Source organism: Hyperolius riggenbachi, chromosome 8, assembly GCF_040937935.1.
Source record: "Hyperolius riggenbachi isolate aHypRig1 chromosome 8, aHypRig1.pri, whole genome shotgun sequence".
In the NCBI taxonomy this organism is placed as follows: domain Eukaryota; kingdom Metazoa; phylum Chordata; class Amphibia; order Anura; family Hyperoliidae; genus Hyperolius; species Hyperolius riggenbachi.
The window spans coordinates 89,263,075-89,278,217 of NC_090653.1; the positions used below are offsets into that span (position 1 = coordinate 89,263,075).

Sequence of the window (15,143 nt, forward strand, 5' to 3'; positions counted from 1 at the left end):
TCTAACACACGTTTTACAAACTGACAAATTCCATCCCCTTTGGCACACCTACAGTCATATGGGTTAGCTCATCTTCTCTTCTAGTTCACTTCATCAGGATCAGAAGCTTTGGAGGCAATTTGTTTTGCTAAATCTTAAAAGGTTAGTGTACAGGTAAAGTGACAAATATGTAAGGAGACCGAACTCAGGAGATAGGTTTTGGCAATAACTTACAGGTCTTCCCTGTATGTTCTGACCTTTGGTGAAAGAGGTGGGGTTATTCCCTCTTCTGACAAGACTCATTTGTTGAAATTTCAACGGACCCTTCCTTGAAAAGAGTTCAGGTTGCAAGAAAACCAATTGTAGTGTTCCATTTGCGGTGTGGATCATATCTTTTCAGAGGAAATGACAGACATACTTTCCAAATTTCAGGCAAGAACTCTTCATATAAATTGGGAACCGAGGCAACCTTTTGAAATTGTTGAGCTTGCAACAAGAAGGAATCGCATCGTGCCACTTGACATGCTGTGTCTGCACCTTTGTAAAAGTCTGGCTTACAGCAGAATTGCAGACAAGGATTTCCTAAATCATATAGGAAATTAATTTTCTCATGTTAGTAAACAAAATGCTTAGCAGAAAGGGAGTTGCCACCATGAATGTTTGAACCCTTGGTCATATAGTTTACTTAGAGTCTCTTCCAAGGTCCATGAGGGTATTGGGTTCAAAGTAAGGCAAAGGTTAGAATCCCAGTGTGGACTAGCAGTGTTTATTTGAGGTTGATGTAAAAACTTTGCTGGGACTTGCACAAGTTGTAAGAAAAGAGTTAGCGTCATTGACATTGTGGTGAAAGCTCAGCAAAAGCAGCCACCTTTGTAGCTGTAAACAGTCAAGGGCAGGGATTGAATGATAAGCATGAGTGAGGAAGCACAGGCTTTTGCAAAGTCTCCGAGGACATTTACAACAAGAGGAGCAAATACTCTACAGAAGTGACAAGAACAGAGCTCAACGACCACGAAGGGACTCAAACCCTCAATCTTCGGAACCAAAGTCAGACGCCTTATCCATTAGGCCACGCGGTCTCATGCCTCTTTACGAAGGAACCATTTTCCACTGGAAACAGCCACCGCATAGGAAAAGACGCTCAAGGAGCACAAAGGATTTCATTTGTTAGAGCAGGCACATGACATTACTGTCTAAGGTATTGCAGTGATCCAAAATGGCAGTTTGATGAGTGTTTTCAGAAAAAAAAACATGCCTTGCAGTGTTCATGAAGTCTTCTAGGCTAAGTTTGTGGTTGTCTCTTCTCTGTTAAGTATAGTCATTGTGCCAGCTGCATGGGTACATAGTACACCGCTTGTCAGGATGGCCGAGTGGTCTAAGGCGCCAGACTCAAGAGGCTTCTCTTCCCTTCTCATGGGCCTTCTGGTCTCCGAATGGAGGCGTGGGTTCAAATCCCACTTCTGACAGAGCTTTTTCACTTTGTCCATCATGGCACATTGGTCAGGCCTGCCAAAACAAGCTCTTGGGTCTTTTCATTTACTAGGCTCTTCAAAGGGCCTTCTCAACAGCAACCTCACATGGACTTTTGGAAAATCTCGCAGAAAAGGAACAAGGCCGACTTTTTTCTACAAGCTTTCTAACACACGTTTTACAAACTGACAAATTCCATCCCCTTTGGCACACCTACAGTCATATGGGTTAGCTCATCTTCTCTTCTAGTTCACTTCATCAGGATCAGAAGCTTTGGAGGCAATTTGTTTTGCTAAATCTTAAAAGGTTAGTGTACAGGTAAAGTGACAAATATGTAAGGAGACCGAACTCAGGAGATAGGTTTTGGCAATAACTTACAGGTCTTCCCTGTATGTTCTGACCTTTGGTGAAAGAGGTGGGGTTATTCCCTCTTCTGACAAAACTCATTTGTTGAAATTTCAACGGACCCTTCCTTGAAAAGAGTTCAGGTTGCAAGAAAACCAATTGCAGTGTTCCATTTGCGGTGTGGATCATATCTTTTCAGAGGAAATGACAGACATACTTTCCAAATTTCAGGCAAGAACTCTTCATATAAATTGGGAACCGAGGCAACCTTTTGAAATTGTTGAGCTTGCAACAAGAAGGAATCGCATCGTGCCACTTGACATGCTGTGTCTGCACCTTTGTAAAAGTCTGGCTTACAGCAGAATTGCAGACAAGGATTTCCTAAATCATATAGGAAATTAATTTTCTCATGTTAGTAAACAAAATGCTTAGCAGAAAGGGAGATGCCACCATGAATGTTTGAACCCTGGGTCATATAGTTTACTTAGAGTCTCTTCCAAGGTCCATGAGGGTATTGGGTTCAAAGTAAGGCAAAGGTTAGAATCCCAGTGTGGACTAGCAGTGTTTATTTGAGGTTGATGTAAAAACTTTGCTGGGACTTGCACAAGTTGTAAGAAAAGAGTTAGCGTCATTGACATTGTGGTGAAAGCTCAGCAAAAGCAGCCACCTTTGTAGCTGTAAACAGTCAAGGGCAGGGATTGAATGATAAGCATGAGTGAGGAAGCACAGGCTTTTGCAAAGTCTCCGAGGACATTTACAACAAGAGGAGCAAATACTCTACAGAAGTGACAAGAACAGAGCTCAACAACCACGAAGGGACTCGAACCCTCAATCTTCTGATCCGAAGTCAGACGCCTTATCCATTAGGCCACGCGGTCTCATGCCTCTTTATGAAGAGACCATTTTCCACTGGAAACAGCCACCGCATAGGAAAAGACGCTCAAGGAGCACAAAGGATTTCATTTGTTAGAGCAGGCACATGACATTACTGTCTAAGGTATTGCAGTGATCCAAAATGGCAGTTTGATGAGTGTTTTCAGAAAAAAAAACATGCCTTGCAGTGTTCATGAAGTCTTCTAGGCTAAGTTTGTGGTTGTCTCTTCTCTGTTAAGTATAGTCATTGTGCCAGCTGCATGGGTACATAGTACACCGCTTGTCAGGATGGCCGAGTGGTCTAAGGCGCCAGACTCAAGAAGCTTCTCTTCCCTTCTCATGGGCGTTCTGGTCTCTGAATGGAGGCGTGGGTTCAAATCCCACTTCTGACAGAGCTTTTTCACTTTGTCCATCATGGCACATTGGTCAGGCCTGCCAAAACAAGCTCTTGGGTCTTTTCATTTACTAGGCTCTTCAAAGGGCCTTCTCAACAGCAACCTCACATGGACTTTTGGAAAATCTCGCAGAAAAGGAACAAGGCCGACTTTTTTCTACAAGCTTTCTAACACACGTTTTACAAACTGACAAATTCCATCCCCTTTGGCACACCTACAGTCATATGGGTTAGCTCATCTTCTCTTCTAGTTCACTTCATCAGGATCAGAAGCTTTGGAGGCAATTTGTTTTGCTAAATCTTAAAAGGTTAGTGTACAGGTAAAGTGACAAATATGTAAGGAGACCGAACTCAGGAGATAGGTTTTGGCAATAACTTACAGGTCTTCCCTGTATGTTCTGACCTTTGGTGAAAGAGGTGGGGTTATTCCCTCTTCTGACAAGACTCATTTGTTGAAATTTCAACGGACCCTTCCTTGAAAAGAGTTCAGGTTGCAAGAAAACCAATTGCAGTGTTCCATTTGCGGTGTGGATCATATCTTTTCAGAGGAAATGACAGACATACTTTCCAAATATCAGGCAAGAACTCTTCATATAAATTGGGAACCGAGGCAACCTTTTGAAATTGTTGAGCTTGCAAAAAGAAGGAATCGCATCGTGCCACTTGACATGCTGTGTCTGCACCTTTGTAAACATCTGGCTTACAGCAGAATTGCAGACAAGGATTTCCTAAATCATATAGGAAATTAATTTTCTCATGTTAGTAAACAAAATGCTTAGCAGAAAGGGAGATGCCACCATGAATGTTTGAACCCTGGGTCATATAGTTTACTTAGAGTCTCTTCCAAGGTCCATCAGGGTATTGGGTTTAAAGTAAGGCAAAGGTTAGAATCCCAGTGTGGACTAGCAGTGTTTATTTGAGGTTGATGTAAAAACTTTGCTGGGACTTGCACAAGTTGTAAGAAAAGAGTTAGCGTCATTGACATTGTGGTGAAAGCTCAGCAAAAGCAGCCACCTTTGTAGCTGTAAACAGTCAAGGGCAGGGATTGAATGATAAGCATGAGTGAGGAAGCACAGGCTTTTGCAAAGTCTCCGAGGACATTTACAACAAGAGGAGCAAATACTCTACAGAAGTGACAAGAACAGAAAGGACTCGAACCCTCAATCTTCTGATCCGAAGTCAGACGCCTTATCCATTAGGCCACGCGGTCTCATGCCTCTTGATGAAGAAACCATTTTCCACTGGAAACAGCCACCGCATAGGAAAAGACGCTCAAGGAGCACAAAGGATTTCATTTGTTAGAGCAGGCACATGACATTGCTGTCTAAGGTATTGCAGTGATCCAAAATGGCAGTTTGATGAGTGTTTTCAGAAAAAAAAAACATGCCTTGCAGTGTTCATGAAGTCTTCTAGGCTAAGTTTGTGGTTGTCTCTTCTCTGTTAAGTATAGTCATTGTGCCAGCTGCATGGGTACATAGTACACCGCTTGTCAGGATGGCCGAGTGGTCTAAGGCGCCAGACTCAAGAGGCTTCTCTTCCCTTCTCATGGGCCTTCTGGTCTCTGAATGGAGGCGTGGGTTCAAATCCCACTTCTGACAGAGCTTTTTCACTTTGTCCATCATGGCACATTGGTCAGGCCTGCCAAAACAAGCTCTTGGGTCTTTTCATTTACTAGGCTCTTCAAAGGGCCTTCTCAACAGCAACCTCACATGGACTTTTGGAAAATCTCGCAGAAAAGGAACAAGGCCGACTTTTTTCTACAAGCTTTCTAACACACGTTTTACAAACTGACAAATTCCATCCCCTTTGGCACACCTACAGTCATATGGGTTAGCTCATCTTCTCTTCTAGTTCACTTCATCAGGATCAGAAGCTTTGGAGGCAATTTGTTTTGCTAAATCTTAAAAGGTTAGTGTACAGGTAAAGTGACAAATATGTAAGGAGACCGAACTCAGGAAATAGGTTTTGGCAATAACTTACAGGTCTTCCCTGTATGTTCTGACCTTTGGTGAAAGAGGTGGGGTTATTCCCTCTTCTGACAAGACTCATTTGTTGAAATTTCAACGGACCCTTCCTTGAAAAGAGTTCAGGTTGCAAGAAAACCAATTGCAGTGTTCCATTTGCGGTGTGGATCATATCTTTTCAGAGGAAATGACAGACATACTTTCCAAATTTCAGGCAAGAACTCTTCATATAAATTGGGAACCGAGGCAACCTTTTGAAATTGTTGAGCTTGCAACAAGAAGGAATCGCATCGTGCTACTTGACATGCTGTGTCTGCACCTTTGTAAAAGTCTGGCTTACAGCAGAATTGCAGACAAGGATTTCCTAAATCATATAGGAAATTAATTTTCTCATGTTAGTAAACAAAATGCTTAGCAGAAAGGGAGATGCCACCATGAATGTTTGAACCCTGGGTCATATAGTTTACTTAGAGTTTCTTCCAAGGTCCATCAGGGTATTGGGTTCAAAGTAAGGCAAAGGTTAGAATCCCAGTGTGGACTAGCAGTGTTTATTTGAGGTTGATGTAAAAACTTTGCTGGGACTTGCACAAGTTGTAAGAAAAGAGTTAGCGTCATTGACATTGTGGTGAAAGCTCAGCAAAAGCAGCCACCTTTGTAGCTGTAAACAGTCAAGGGCAGGGATTGAATGATAAGCATGAGTGAGGAAGCACAGGCTTTTGCAAAGTCTCCGAGGACATTTACAACAAGAGGAGCAAATACTCTACAGAAGTGACAAGAACAGAGCTCAACGACCACGAAGGGACTCAAACCCTCAATCTTCTGATCCGAAGTCAGACGCCTTATCCATTAGGCCACGCGGTCTCATGCCTCTTTATGAAGAATCCATTTTCCACTGGAAACAGCCACCGCATAGGAAAAGACGCTCAAGGAGCACAAAGGATTTCATTTGTTAGAGCAGGCACATGACATTGCAGTCTAAGGTATTGCAGTGATCCAAAATGGCAGTTTGATGAGTGTTTTCAGAGAAAAAAACATGCCTTGCAGTGTTCATGAAGTCTTCTAGGCTAAGTTTGTGGTTGTCTCTTCTCTGTTAAGTATAGTCATTGTGCCAGCTGCATGGGTACATAGTACACTGCTTGTCAGGATGGCCGAGTGGTCTAAGGCGCCAGACTCAAGAGGCTTCTCTTCCCTTCTCATGGGCCTTCTGGTCTCCGATTGGAGGCGTGGGTTCAAATCCCACTTCTGACAGAGCTTTTTCACTTTGTCCATCATGGCACATTGGTCAGGCCTGCCAAAACAAGCTCTTGGGTCTTTTCATTTACTAGGCTCTTCAAAGGGCCTTCTCAACAGCAACCTCACATGGACTTTTGGAAAATCTCGCAGAAAAGGAACAAGGCCGACTTTTTTCTACAAGCTTTCTAACACACGTTTTACAAACTGACAAATTCCATCCCCTTTGGCACACCTACAGTCATATGGGTTAGCTCATCTTCTCTTCTAGTTCACTTCATCAGGATCAGAAGCTTTGGAGGCAATTTGTTTTGCTAAATCTTAAAAGGTTAGTGTACAGGTAAAGTGACAAATATGTAAGGAGACCGAACTCAGGAGATAGGTTTTGGCAATAACTTACAGGTCTTCCCTGTATGTTCTGACCTTTGGTGAAAGAGGTGGGGTTATTCCCTCTTCTGACAAGACTCATTTGTTGAAATTTCAACGGACCCTTCCTTGAAAAGAGTTCAGGTTGCAAGAAAACCAATTGCAGTGTTCCATTTGCGGTGTGGATCATATCTTTTCAGAGGAAATGACAGACATACTTTCCAAATTTCAGGCAAGAACTCTTCATATAAATTGGGAACCGAGGCAACCTTTTGAAATTGTTGAGCTTGCAACAAGAAGGAATCGCATCGTGCTACTTGACATGCTGTGTCTGCACCTTTGTAAAAGTCTGGCTTACAGCAGAATTGCAGACAAGGATTTCCTAAATCATATAGGAAATTAATTTTCTCATGTTAGTAAACAAAATGCTTAGCAGAAAGGGAGATGCCACCATGAATGTTTGAACCCTGGGTCATATAGTTTACTTAGAGTTTCTTCCAAGGTCCATCAGGGTATTGGGTTCAAAGTAAGGCAAAGGTTAGAATCCCAGTGTGGACTAGCAGTGTTTATTTGAGGTTGATGTAAAAACTTTGCTGGGACTTGCACAAGTTGTAAGAAAAGAGTTAGCGTCATTGACATTGTGGTGAAAGCTCAGCAAAAGCAGCCACCTTTGTAGCTGTAAACAGTCAAGGGCAGGGATTGAATGATAAGCATGAGTGAGGAAGCACAGGCTTTTGCAAAGTCTCCGAGGACATTTACAACAAGAGGAGCAAATACTCTACAGAAGTGACAAGAACAGAACTCAACGACCACGAAGGGACTCGAACCCTCAATCTTCTGATCCGAAGTCAGACGCCTTATCCATTAGGCCACGCGGTCTCATGCCTCTTTATGAAGAATCCATTTTCCACTGGAAACAGCCACCGCATAGGAAAAGACGCTCAAGGAGCACAAAGGATTTCATTTGTTAGAGCAGGCACATGACATTGCAGTCTAAGGTATTGCAGTGATCCAAAATGGCAGTTTGATGAGTGTTTTCAGAGAAAAAAACATGCCTTGCAGTGTTCATGAAGTCTTCTAGGCTAAGTTTGTGGTTGTCTCTTCTCTGTTAAGTATAGTCATTGTGCCAGCTGCATGGGTACATAGTACACTGCTTGTCAGGATGGCCGAGTGGTCTAAGGCGCCAGACTCAAGAGGCTTCTCTTCCCTTCTCATGGGCCTTCTGGTCTCCGATTGGAGGCGTGGGTTCAAATCCCACTTCTGACAGAGCTTTTTCACTTTGTCCATCATGGCACATTGGTCAGGCCTGCCAAAACAAGCTCTTGGGTCTTTTCATTTACTAGGCTCTTCAAAGGGCCTTCTCAACAGCAACCTCACATGGACTTTTGGAAAATCTCGCAGAAAAGGAACAAGGCCGACTTTTTTCTACAAGCTTTCTAACACACGTTTTACAAACTGACAAATTCCATCCCCTTTGGCACACCTACAGTCATATGGGTTAGCTCATCTTCTCTTCTAGTTCACTTCATCAGGATCAGAAGCTTTGGAGGCAATTTGTTTTGCTAAATCTTAAAAGGTTAGTGTACAGGTAAAGTGACAAATATGTAAGGAGACCGAACTCAGGAGATAGGTTTTGGCAATAACTTACAGGTCTTCCCTGTATGTTCTGACCTTTGGTGAAAGAGGTGGGGTTATTCCCTCTTCTGACAAGACTCATTTGTTGAAATTTCAACGGACCCTTCCTTGAAAAGAGTTCAGGTTGCAAGAAAACCAATTGCAGTGTTCCATTTGTGGTGTGGATCATATCTTTTCAGAGGAAATGACAGACATACTTTCCAAATTTCAGGCAAGAACTCTTCATATAAATTGGGAACCGAGGCAACCTTTTGAAATTGTTGAGCTTGCAACAAGAAGGAATCGCATCGTGCCACTTGACATGCTGTGTCTGCACCTTTGTAAAAGTCTGGCTTACAGCAGAATTGCAGACAAGGATTTCCTAAATCATATAGGAAATTAATTTTCTCCTGTTAGTAAACAAAATGCTTAGCAGAAAGGGAGATGCCACCATGAATGTTTGAACCCTGGGTCATATAGTTTACTTAGAGTTTCTTCCAAGGTCCATCAGGGTATTGGGTTCAAAGTAAGGCAAAGGTTAGAATCCCAGTGTGGACTAGCAGTGTTTATTTGAGGTTGATGTAAAAACTTTGCTGGGACTTGCACAAGTTGTAAGAAAAGAGTTAGCGTCATTGACATTGTGGTGAAAGCTCAGCAAAAGCAGCCACCTTTGTAGCTGTAAACAGTCAAGGGCAGGGATTGAATGATAAGCATGAGTGAGGAAGCACAGGCTTTTGCAAAGTCTCCGAGGACATTTACAACAAGAGGAGCAAATACTCTACAGAAGTGACAAGAACAGAACTCAACGACCACGAAGGGACTCGAACCCTCAATCTTCTGATCCGAAGTCAGACGCCTTATCCATTAGGCCACGCGGTCTCAAGCCTCTTTATGAAGAATCCATTTTCCACTGGAAACAGCCACCGCATAGGAAAAGACGCTCAAGGAGCACAAAGGATTTCATTTGTTAGAGCAGGCACATGACATTGCAGTCTAAGGTATTGCAGTGATCCAAAATGGCAGTTTGATGAGTGTTTTCAGAGAAAAAAACATGCCTTGCAGTGTTCATGAAGTCTTCTAGGCTAAGTTTGTGGTTGTCTCTTCTCTGTTAAGTATAGTCATTGTGCCAGCTGCATGGGTACATAGTACACTGCTTGTCAGGATGGCCGAGTGGTCTAAGGCGCCAGACTCAAGAGGCTTCTCTTCCCTTCTCATGGGCCTTCTGGTCTCCGATTGGAGGCGTGGGTTCAAATCCCACTTCTGACAGAGCTTTTTCACTTTGTCCATCATGGCACATTGGTCAGGCCTGCCAAAACAAGCTCTTGGGTCTTTTCATTTACTAGGCTCTTCAAAGGGCCTTCTCAACAGCAACCTCACATGGACTTTTGGAAAATCTCGCAGAAAAGGAACAAGGCCGACTTTTTTCTACAAGCTTTCTAACACACGTTTTACAAACTGACAAATTCCATCCCCTTTGGCACACCTACAGTCATATGGGTTAGCTCATCTTCTCTTCTAGTTCACTTCATCAGGATCAGAAGCTTTGGAGGCAATTTGTTTTGCTAAATCTTAAAAGGTTAGTGTACAGGTAAAGTGACAAATATGTAAGGAGACCGAACTCAGGAGATAGGTTTTGGCAATAACTTACAGGTCTTCCCTGTATGTTCTGACCTTTGGTGAAAGAGGTGGGGTTATTCCCTCTTCTGACAAGACTCATTTGTTGAAATTTCAACGGACCCTTCCTTGAAAAGAGTTCAGGTTGCAAGAAAACCAATTGCAGTGTTCCATTTGCGGTGTGGATCATATCTTTTCAGAGGAAATGACAGACATACTTTCCAAATATCAGGCAAGAACTCTTCATATAAATTGGGAACCGAGGCAACCTTTTGAAATTGTTGAGCTTGCAACAAGAAGGAATCGCATCGTGCCACTTGACATGCTGTGTCTGCACCTTTGTAAAAGTCTGGCTTACAGCAGAATTGCAGACAAGGATTTCCTAAATCATATAGGAAATTAATTTTCTCATGTTAGTAAACAAAATGCTTAGCAGAAAGGGAGATGCCACCATGAATGTTTGAACCCTGGGTCATATAGTTTACTTAGAGTCTCTTCCAAGGTCCATCAGGGTATTGGGTTTAAAGTAAGGCAAAGGTTAGAATCCCAGTGTGGACTAGCAGTGTTTATTTGAGGTTGATGTAAAAACTTTGCTGGGACTTGCACAAGTTGTAAGAAAAGAGTTAGCGTCATTGACATTGTGGTGAAAGCTCAGCAAAAGCAGCCACCTTTGTAGCTGTAAACAGTCAAGGGCAGGGATTGAATGATAAGCATGAGTGAGGAAGCACAGGCTTTTGCAAAGTCTCCGAGGACATTTACTACAAGAGGAGCAAATACTCTACAGAAGTGACAAGAACAGAAAGGACTCAAACCCTCAATCTTCTGATCCGAAGTCAGACGCCTTATCCATTAGGCCACGCGGTCTCATGCCTCTTTATGAAGAAACCATTTTCCACTGGAAACAGCCACCGCATAGGAAAAGACGCTCAAGGAGCACAAAGGATTTCATTTGTTAGAGCAGGCACATGACATTGCTGTCTAAGGTATTGCAGTGATCCAAAATGGCAGTTTGATGAGTGTTTTCAGAAAAAAAAAACATGCCTTGCAGTGTTCATGAAGTCTTCTAGGCTAAGTTTGTGGTTGTCTCTTCTCTGTTAAGTATAGTCATTGTGCCAGCTGCATGGGTACATAGTACACCGCTTGTCAGGATGGCCGAGTGGTCTAAGGCGCCAGACTCAAGAGGCTTCTCTTCCCTTCTCATGGGCCTTCTGGTCTCCGAATGGAGGCGTGGGTTCAAATCCCACTTCTGACAGAGCTTTTTCACTTTGTCCATCATGGCACATTGGTCAGGCCTGCCAAAACAAGCTCTTGGGTCTTTTCATTTACTAGGCTCTTCAAAGGGCCTTCTCAACAGCAACCTCACATGGACTTTTGGAAAATCTCGCAGAAAAGGAACAAGGCCGACTTTTTTCTACAAGCTTTCTAACACACGTTTTACAAACTGACAAATTCCATCCCCTTTGGCACACCTACAGTCATATGGGTTAGCTCATCTTCTCTTCTAGTTCACTTCATCAGGATCAGAAGCTTTGGAGGCAATTTGTTTTGCTAAATCTTAAAGGTTAGTGTACAGGTAAAGTGACAAATATGTAAGGAGGCCGAACTCAGGAGATAGGTTTTGGCAATAACTTACAGGTCTTCCCTGTATGTTCTGACCTTTGGTGAAAGAGGTGGGGTTATTCCCTCTTCTGACAAGACTCATTTGTTGAAATTTCAACGGACCCTTCCTTGAAAAGAGTTCAGGTTGCAAGAAAACCAATTGCAGTGTTCCATTTGCGGTGTGGATCATATCTTTTCAGAGGAAATGACAGACATACTTTCCAAATTTCAGGCAAGAACTCTTCATATAAATTGGGAACCGAGGCAACCTTTTGAAATTGTTGAGCTTGCAACAAGAAGGAATCGCATCGTGCCACTTGACATGCTGTGTCTGCACCTTTGTAAAAGTCTGGCTTACAGCAGAATTGCAGACAAGGATTTCCTAAATCATATAGGAAATTAATTTTCTCATGTTAGTAAACAAAATGCTTAGCAGAAAGGGAGATGCCACCATGAATGTTTGAACCCTGGGTTATATAGTTTACTTAGAGTCTCTTCCCAGGTCCATCAGGGTATTGGGTTCAAAGTAAGGCAAAGGTTAGAATCCCAGTGTGGACTAGCAGTGTTTATTTGAGGTTGATGTAAAAACTTTGCTGGGACTTGCACAAGTTGTAAGAAAAGAGTTAGCGTCATTGACATTGTGGTGAAAGCTCAGCAAAAGCAGCCACCTTTGTAGCTGTAAACAGTCAAGGGCAGGGATTGAATGATAAGCATGAGTGAGGAAGCACAGGCTTTTGCAAAGTCTCCGAGGACATTTACAACAAGAGGAGCAAATACTCTACAGAAGTGACAAGAACAGAGCTCAACGACCACGAAGGGACTCGAACCCTCAATCTTCTGATCCGAAGTCAGACGCCTTATCCATTAGGCCACGCGGTCTCATGCCTCTTTATGAAGAAACCATTTTCCACTGGAAACAGCCACCGCATAGGAAAAGACGCTCAAGGAGCACAAAGGATTTCATTTGTTAGAGCAGGCACATGACATTGCTGTCTAAGGTATTGCAGTGATCCAAAATGGCAGTTTGATGAGTGTTTTCAGAGAAAAAAACATGCCTTGCAGTGTTCATGAAGTCTTCTAGGCTAAGTTTGTGGTTGTCTCTTCTCTGTTAAGTATAGTCATTGTGCCAGCTGCATGGGTACATAGTACACCGCTTGTCAGGATGGCCGAGTGGTCTAAGGCGCCAGACTCAAGAGGCTTCTCTTCCCTTCTCATGGGCCTTCTGGTCTCTGAATGGAGGCGTGGGTTCAAATCCCACTTCTGACAGAGCTTTTTCACTTTGTCCATCATGGCACATTGGTCAGGCCTGCCAAAACAAGCTCTTGGGTCTTTTCATTTACTAGGCTCTTCAAAGGGCCTTCTCAACAGCAACCTCACATGGACTTTTGGAAAATCTCGCAGAAAAGGAACAAGGCCGACTTTTTTCTACAAGCTTTCTAACACACGTTTTACAAACTGACAAATTCCATCCCCTTTGGCACACCTACAGTCATATGGGTTAGCTCATCTTCTCTTCTAGTTCACTTCATCAGGATCAGAAGCTTTGGAGGCAATTTGTTTTGCTAAATCTTAAAAGGTTAGTGTACAGGTAAAGTGACAAATATGTAAGGAGACCGAACTCAGGAGATAGGTTTTGGCAATAACTTACAGGTCTTCCCTGTATGTTCTGACCTTTGGTGAAAGAGGTGGGGTTATTCCCTCTTCTGACAAGACTCATTTGTTGAAATTTCAATGGACCCTTCCTTGAAAAGAGTTCAGGTTGCAAGAAAACCAATTGCAGTGTTCCATTTGCGGTGTGGATCATATCTTTTCAGAGGAAATGACAGACATACTTTCCAAATTTCAGGCAAGAACTCTTCATATAAATTGGGAACCGAGGCAACCTTTTGAAATTGTTGAGCTTGCAACAAGAAGGAATCGCATCGTGCTACTTGACATGCTGTGTCTGCACCTTTGTAAAAGTCTGGCTTACAGCAGAATTGCAGACAAGGATTTCCTAAATCATATAGGAAATTAATTTTCTCATGTTAGTAAACAAAATGCTTAGCAGAAAGGGAGATGCCACCATGAATGTTTGAACCCTGGGTCATATAGTTTACTTAGAGTTTCTTCCAAGGTCCATCAGGGTATTGGGTTCAAAGTAAGGCAAAGGTTAGAATCCCAGTGTGGACTAGCAGTGTTTATTTGAGGTTGATGTAAAAACTTTGCTGGGACTTGCACAAGTTGTAAGAAAAGAGTTAGCGTCATTGACATTGTGGTGAAAGCTCAGCAAAAGCAGCCACCTTTGTAGCTGTAAACAGTCAAGGGCAGGGATTGAATGATAAGCATGAGTGAGGAAGCACAGGCTTTTGCAAAGTCTCCGAGGACATTTACAACAAGAGGAGCAAATACTCTACAGAAGTGACAAGAACAGAAAGGACTCGAACCCTCAATCTTCTGATCCGAAGTCAGACGCCTTATCCATTAGGCCACGCGGTCTCATGCCTCTTTATGAAGAAACCATTTTCCACTGGAAACAGCCACCGCATAGGAAAAGACGCTCAAGGAGCACAAAGGATTTCATTTGTTAGAGCAGGCACATGACATTGCTGTCTAAGGTATTGCAGTGATCCAAAATGGCAGTTTGATGAGTGTTTTCAGAAAAAAAAAACATGCCTTGCAGTGTTCATGAAGTCTTCTAGGCTAAGTTTGTGGTTGTCTCTTCTCTGTTAAGTATAGTCATTGTGCCAGCTGCATGGGTACATAGTACACCGCTTGTCAGGATGGCCGAGTGGTCTAAGGCGCCAGACTCAAGAGGCTTCTCTTCCCTTCTCATGGGCCTTCTGGTCTCCAAATGGAGGCGTGGGTTCAAATCCCACTTCTGACAGAGCTTTTTCACTTTGTCCATCATGGCACATTGGTCAGGCCTGCCAAAACAAGCTCTTGGGTCTTTTCATTTACTAGGCTCTTCAAAGGGCCTTCTCAACAGCAACCTCACATGGACTTTTGGAAAATCTCGCAGAAAAGGAACAAGGCCGACTTTTTTCTACAAGCTTTCTAACACACGTTTTACAAACTGACAAATTCCATCCCCTTTGGCACACCTACAGTCATATGGGTTAGCTCATCTTCTCTTCTAGTTCACTTCATCAGGATCAGAAGCTTTGGAGGCAATTTGTTTTGCTAAATCTTAAAGGTTAGTGTACAGGTAAAGTGACAAATATGTAAGGAGGCCGAACTCAGGAGATAGGTTTTGGCAATAACTTACAGGTCTTCCCTGTATGTTCTGACCTTTGGTGAAAGAGGTGGGGTTATTCCCTCTTCTGACAAGACTCATTTGTTGAAATTTCAACGGACCCTTCCTTGAAAAGAGTTCAGGTTGCAAGAAAACCAATTGCAGTGTTCCATTTGCGGTGTGGATCATATCTTTTCAGAGGAAATGACAGACATACTTTCCAAATTTCAGGCAAGAACTCTTCATATAAATTGGGAACCGAGGCAACCTTTTGAAATTGTTGAGCTTGCAACAAGAAGGAATCGCATCGTGCCACTTGACATGCTGTGTCTGCACCTTTGTAAAAGTCTGGCTTACAGCAGAATTGCAGACAAGGATTTCCTAAATCATATAGGAAATTAATTTTCTCATGTTAGTAAACAAAATGCTTAGCAGAAAGGGAGATGCCACCATGAATGTTTGAACCCTGGGTTATATAGTT

General features: G+C 42.8%; 14 non-coding genes across 14 annotated transcripts; 9 read left to right on the top strand and 5 right to left on the bottom strand.

Moving 5' to 3' along the window:
• Positions 1-1,335: 1,335 nt before the first annotated feature.
• TRNAL-CAA (transfer RNA leucine (anticodon CAA)) lies at positions 1,336-1,445 on the top strand. The gene is made up of 2 exons: positions 1,336-1,373; positions 1,400-1,445. It is a non-coding gene; the product is annotated as a tRNA-Leu (tRNA).
• Positions 1,446-2,599: 1,154 nt separating this feature from the next.
• Positions 2,600-2,672, bottom strand: TRNAR-UCG (transfer RNA arginine (anticodon UCG)). Its single transcript has one exon. It is a non-coding gene; the product is annotated as a tRNA-Arg (tRNA).
• Positions 2,673-2,949: 277 nt separating this feature from the next.
• Positions 2,950-3,059, top strand: TRNAL-CAA (transfer RNA leucine (anticodon CAA)). The gene is made up of 2 exons: positions 2,950-2,987; positions 3,014-3,059. It is a non-coding gene; the product is annotated as a tRNA-Leu (tRNA).
• Positions 3,060-4,549: 1,490 nt separating this feature from the next.
• TRNAL-CAA (transfer RNA leucine (anticodon CAA)) lies at positions 4,550-4,659 on the top strand. The gene is made up of 2 exons: positions 4,550-4,587; positions 4,614-4,659. It is a non-coding gene; the product is annotated as a tRNA-Leu (tRNA).
• Positions 4,660-5,813: 1,154 nt separating this feature from the next.
• TRNAR-UCG (transfer RNA arginine (anticodon UCG)) lies at positions 5,814-5,886 on the bottom strand. The gene has a single exon. It is a non-coding gene; the product is annotated as a tRNA-Arg (tRNA).
• Positions 5,887-6,163: 277 nt separating this feature from the next.
• Positions 6,164-6,273, top strand: TRNAL-CAA (transfer RNA leucine (anticodon CAA)). The gene is made up of 2 exons: positions 6,164-6,201; positions 6,228-6,273. It is a non-coding gene; the product is annotated as a tRNA-Leu (tRNA).
• A 1,154-nt stretch (positions 6,274-7,427) lies between these two features.
• On the bottom strand, positions 7,428-7,500 carry TRNAR-UCG (transfer RNA arginine (anticodon UCG)). The gene has a single exon. It is a non-coding gene; the product is annotated as a tRNA-Arg (tRNA).
• A 277-nt stretch (positions 7,501-7,777) lies between these two features.
• Positions 7,778-7,887, top strand: TRNAL-CAA (transfer RNA leucine (anticodon CAA)). Its single transcript has 2 exons — positions 7,778-7,815; positions 7,842-7,887. It is a non-coding gene; the product is annotated as a tRNA-Leu (tRNA).
• A 1,154-nt stretch (positions 7,888-9,041) lies between these two features.
• Positions 9,042-9,114, bottom strand: TRNAR-UCG (transfer RNA arginine (anticodon UCG)). Its single transcript has one exon. It is a non-coding gene; the product is annotated as a tRNA-Arg (tRNA).
• Positions 9,115-9,391: 277 nt separating this feature from the next.
• On the top strand, positions 9,392-9,501 carry TRNAL-CAA (transfer RNA leucine (anticodon CAA)). The gene is made up of 2 exons: positions 9,392-9,429; positions 9,456-9,501. It is a non-coding gene; the product is annotated as a tRNA-Leu (tRNA).
• Positions 9,502-10,991: 1,490 nt separating this feature from the next.
• Positions 10,992-11,101, top strand: TRNAL-CAA (transfer RNA leucine (anticodon CAA)). Its single transcript has 2 exons — positions 10,992-11,029; positions 11,056-11,101. It is a non-coding gene; the product is annotated as a tRNA-Leu (tRNA).
• Positions 11,102-12,254: 1,153 nt separating this feature from the next.
• TRNAR-UCG (transfer RNA arginine (anticodon UCG)) lies at positions 12,255-12,327 on the bottom strand. Its single transcript has one exon. It is a non-coding gene; the product is annotated as a tRNA-Arg (tRNA).
• A 277-nt stretch (positions 12,328-12,604) lies between these two features.
• On the top strand, positions 12,605-12,714 carry TRNAL-CAA (transfer RNA leucine (anticodon CAA)). Its single transcript has 2 exons — positions 12,605-12,642; positions 12,669-12,714. It is a non-coding gene; the product is annotated as a tRNA-Leu (tRNA).
• A 1,490-nt stretch (positions 12,715-14,204) lies between these two features.
• TRNAL-CAA (transfer RNA leucine (anticodon CAA)) lies at positions 14,205-14,314 on the top strand. The gene is made up of 2 exons: positions 14,205-14,242; positions 14,269-14,314. It is a non-coding gene; the product is annotated as a tRNA-Leu (tRNA).
• The last annotated feature ends 829 nt before the right edge of the window (positions 14,315-15,143 follow it).